General features: G+C 36.8%; 1 non-coding gene across 1 annotated transcript; it reads right to left on the reverse strand.

Annotated features, from left to right (window-relative positions):
* Positions 1 to 4,329: 4,329 nt before the first annotated feature.
* On the reverse strand, positions 4,330 to 4,432 carry LOC147340210 (U6 spliceosomal RNA). Its single transcript, XR_015159969.1, has one exon. It is a non-coding gene; the product is annotated as a U6 spliceosomal RNA (small nuclear RNA).
* Between the last annotated feature and the right edge of the window lie 615 nt (positions 4,433 to 5,047).

Here is a 5,047-nt window from a genome sequence, read left to right on the forward strand (position 1 = left end):
GTCTACTTTGAAGCAGGGGCTTTACAAAGGTGTCCTCTTTGGAATGCAGTGGTTAAAGACAGAAGAAAAGGAGTAATACTTAACAAACCTCAAATAACAGAATCTCCACAATGCCAGGTCTCTCTCTTCTTAAATAGACAGAGATAACTCTTCCAAAATAATCTCCCTGATCAAGAAAAGAATTGAGAACACAAAAGTTTAAGACCTTTGATATGGGCTTCCCTAATCCCCTCTTCACCTTTTTGATTGGCCAAGTGCTTACCTCGGCAGAACAATCTAAGCAAATAGAGGCAACTTTGTAGAGAAATGAATTGTGGGGAAGTCTGCTAGGATTACCAAGATTAATAGAAAATAACAGAACTGTCCTCAGATAAGCACAAGATAAAATACCAGAATGAGACAGAGAACAAACCAGAAAAGAAAAATCCCCAAATCTAAGGTTATATTTTCATTTTAATATAGTCAAAATGTGTAGGCAGACAATTATTTTTGAAACGTATTCACTTGGTGAAGCTGTTCAAATAAAATCTACATACTTTTAATTATAAATTGAACAGAAAGGGTTTTGTGTGTCTCTAAGTTTAGGATCAGAGTTTTATGTTCTTGATGCAGGTAGGTTTGAATTCTAGAATGTGCCCGATCCGAGATCTCATGGGCCCCCATAACGTGTCTTGAGGTGGTATTAAGGCAAGGTGAATCTGATAATGGCCTAGTCATGATACTCTAGTCCTAGGAAAACATGAGACTTTTCTTAGAATCTCTTGTTTTCTGGATATATTGCTAAGAATTCTCTTATGGCACACTTTATTCTGTCAAATGGATTGCTTCTCTTTTTTCCCATCATCCCCAGGGCCAGGTTCTAGCTAATGAACACTTGAAAAGGGGTCACTCACTGGGTGACCCACTTGGGCAGGCTTTTAGCTTTCTCTTTCTCCTTCTTCTGGCAGGTGAATAATTGGAGAGTGAGGGCATGATCAGGCTGGCTGGCACTTGACTTTGATGGACTGGTCTACAGAGGTCTTCAAAGTTTCTCTAGAGTCTCATCTCAAATGTGACATTTACAGGTTTTATAAGTAGTAATGTTTTTTTAAATTGTGAGTGGTGATCCATTAATATGTCATGAAGTGGATTTAGTGCTATTGACCAAGATATCAAAGACAAAAATAAGATAAATAGAATAAAAATGTCAGTGTGCATTGTGCATCATAAGGTTAAGTATTGTTTCATGAAGCTTCATTTGTAGATAAACCTGTATGTCCTGGGTTATGATGTAGAATGTGTGTTTTACTCCAATTTGTTGTTAAAAAGAAAGTTTGAGAAACACTGCCCTAGAGTGTAGGGGCTGAGAATGTGGCCTCTGTAGTTAGAAGGCTTATGGAGAAGAATCTCAGCTCCATAATTATCAGCTGCCTAACTATGGGCAAGTTTTATATCCTCTTTGAGTCTTAGATTCCTCATCTATAAAGTGGGATAAAGATAGATTCTGACTCAAAGGGTTATGTTTGTTGAGAGGATTAAAGCCTTGACTACAGTGCCTGGCACACAATAGGTAGCGATTGTTATGATTATCTATGAAAATTGGTTGTTAATTTGTCATGAGGGTGTGTGGCAGGAGAGTGTAATTAAAATGAGTCATATGAGCCTGTTCCCAGCGAAGTAAATGAGTTCGAGTCATCCTTGAGGAGTTGAGTTCTTTAGCCTCCGTATTCACTGTTGGTCTTCTATCTGAAATGATGTCTGATATCCTATTTTGAATCACTTGTTTGAAAATCAAGACATCCTCACTAAGAAATAATTCTTAGGATTTTCAGAAGAGCATAAATTGTATTTTGATTTCTATTTACCTTTCCCAAAGGAATAAAATTAAGAGTAATAGATACAGTGATTGGATAGGGTTGCACCCTTCCCAAAGCCTCCTGGTATGGGAAGTGCAGGGCTGTGCCCCTCTTGCTTCTTATAAGGTCTACTTGTTGAAGTCAGCTTTCTGCTGCTAGGAATTAATTTCTTCAGGCTGTGCTTCTAGTAAACTCATTTGCATTACACTGTTCTAGGGATGCTTAACACGTTTATTGGTCATTTATTTAGGGCTAGTATTTTTTGGTAATGGTTGTGTTAATTTTTTGAAACAGATTTATTAAAGCACAATTTACGTACCCTGAGTTAACGCAAGTATACAATTCAGTGATTCTTGAATGAACAATTCAATGATTGTTGACTTTATAGAGTTGACTATAACCATCACCACAATCCAGTTTTAGAACATTTCCATCACCCCCAAAAGACCCCTCATGTCCATTTGTAACTCTTCCCAGGCAACCATTAATACAACTTTCTGTATTTATAGATTTGCCTTTTCTGGACATTTCATTAGAAGGAAATCATACAGTGTGTGGTCTTTTGGGTCTGGCTTCTTTCACTTAACATAATGTTTTTTGAAATTCAGCCACATTGTAGCATGTTTAAGTACTTCATTACTTTTTATTACCTGATAGGGTTCTAGTGTGTAGATATGCACTTGTTTTTCCATTCCTGTTGATAGATATTTTATTGCTTCCATCTCTTGCCCACTATGAATAATGGTGCCATGAACATGCATGTAGAAGTCACTGTATGGATATATGTTTTTATTTCTCTTGGATAAACAGTCAGAAGTAGAATTGATGGGTCATATGCTAAAATTATGTTCAGACTTTTAAAGAAATTGCCAAACTCTCTTCCAAAGTATTTATACCATTTTAAATTCCCATCAGCAAAGTAAGACTCTAGTTTCTGTATTTCCTTGCCAACTCTTACTACTGTCTACCCTTTTCTGACGATAACCATTCTAGTGGGTGTGAAATGGTAGCTCATTGTAGTTATAATTTGAATTTCACTAATGAATAATGACTTTGAGCGTCTCTGTACATATTGTTAGTTATTTATATATTTCTTTCCTGAAACATTCATTCAAAACTTTTGCCAAAAATTTAACTGGGTTGTTTGTCTTCTGTTGTTGTGTTGTAAGAGTTCTATATATACTCTGGGTACAAATCTTTTATCAGATATGTAATTTGCCCAATATTTGATCTCAGTTTGTGGTTTGTCTTTTAATTTTCTTAAAAGTAATTTTTGAAGAGCAAAGTTTTACATTTTTATAAAGTGAAATTTATCATTTTTCTTCTATTGGTTGTATTTTTGATGTGGTAGCTAAGAATTCTTGGCCTTACTCGAGGACGTAAAAATCTTTTCCTGTATTTTCTTCAGAAAGTTTTATACTTTTAGCTCTTAAATTTGTACTGTGAGTTAATTTTTTGTGGATAACATGAGGAAAGCATCTAAATTAATCTTTTTCCATATGGATATCCAGTTGTCCCAGTGACATTTGTTGTAAAGGTTTTCATTTCTCTGTAACATCCCATTGACACATGGAGGTCTAAGAAATAATACAGTGTGGTCCCTGGTACGCTTTGCCTCGTTTTCTCCAGTGGTAGCATTTTGCAAGGGCTTCCCTGGTAGCTCAGCTGGTAAAAAATCCTCTTGCAATGTAGGAAACCCTGGTTCAATTCCTGGGTTTGAAAGATCCCCTGGAGAAGGGATAGGCTACCCACTCCAGTTATTCTTGGGCTTCCCTTGTGTGGCTCAGCTGGTAAAGATCCACCTGCAATGTGGGAGACCCTGGTTTGATTTCTGGGTCAGGAAGTTCACCTGTAGAAGGGATAGGCTACCCACTCCAGTATTCTTGGGCTTCCCTTGTGGCTCAGATGGTAAGGAACCCACCTGCAATGTGGGAAACCTGGATTCGATCCCTGGGCTGGGAAGATCCCCTGGAGGAGGGCATGGCAACCTACTCCCATATTCTTGCCTGGAGAATCGCCATGGACAGAGGAGCCTAGAGGCTGCAGTCCATGGGGTTGCAAAGAGTCAGACACAGCTGAGCGACTAAGTACAGCACAGCACAGCGTTTTGCAAAACTAAGTTGTAATAATGTAACCTCGATATTGACATTGATAAGATCCACAGGTCTTAGTCAGATTTTCCTAGTTTTATTTATACTCATTTGTGTGTGTGTGGGTGTGTGTGGGTGTGTGTGTAGGGGGTGGAGTGGAAGGCTGTGGGTTTTTATTACAATTTCATCACCTTTCAAGGTACTGAGCAGTTCCAACACTACAAGATCGCTCCTGTTGCTCTCTTATAATCACTCCCATTTCCCTGCCGCCACCACCCTTGCCCCTCCCTGACCCTTGGCAAGCACTAACCTGACCTCTGTTTGTAAAATTTTGTCATTTCAAAAATGTTATGTAAAGAGAACCATGCATTATGTAATAATTCAGGATTAGGCTTTTCACTCAAAAAAATATGGAACGCTATGAATTTGCATATCATCCCTGCACAGGGGCCAGGCTAATCTTTTCCATCTCATTGCCACTTTTGTGTATGTGATGCCAAAGTGCACATAATAATTTATTTTTAATGTAGGTTTTAATGTATTTGTATCATATCTCTCAATTTTTATGTATTTGCTGTGTATCATGTCTTTTTGTTCCTGTATTCCTTCTTTACTACCTTTTTTGTATTAAATAATTTTTTTCTGGTGTACTCTTTAAATGCCTTTGTTTTTTGTTTTTAATTATATTTTTGGAATGATTTCCTTAGTGGTTCTTCTGGAGGAATTACAATATGCTTCTTAACTAAAAGCAATCTATTTCAGATAATTCTAACTTCATTTCAGTAAAATATAGAAACTACTCCAATATAGCTCTATTCCCTCTCCCCCCTTTGTGATATTATTGTCTTATATATTGCTTCTTTATATGCTATATTCCTCCAATTATAACTATTCTTTATGCAGTTCTTTTTTAAATATGTTGAGAAGAAAAGAGAAAACTCTTTATACTATCTCTTTTATTGAACTACATTATTACCTTTACTCATGCTCTTTATTTCTTTGTGTGGCTATGAATTACTATCTAGTGCCATTTCTTTTCAGCCTGAAGAATTTCCTTTAGTATTCTTTATAAGGCAAATCATCTTTATCTGGGAATGTCTTTATTTTACATTCATTTTTGAA

Source organism: Bos grunniens, chromosome X, assembly GCF_055505025.1.
Source record: "Bos grunniens cultivar Pamir isolate PY7600 chromosome X, Bosgru_T2T1.0, whole genome shotgun sequence".
NCBI lineage: Eukaryota > Metazoa > Chordata > Mammalia > Artiodactyla > Bovidae > Bos > Bos grunniens.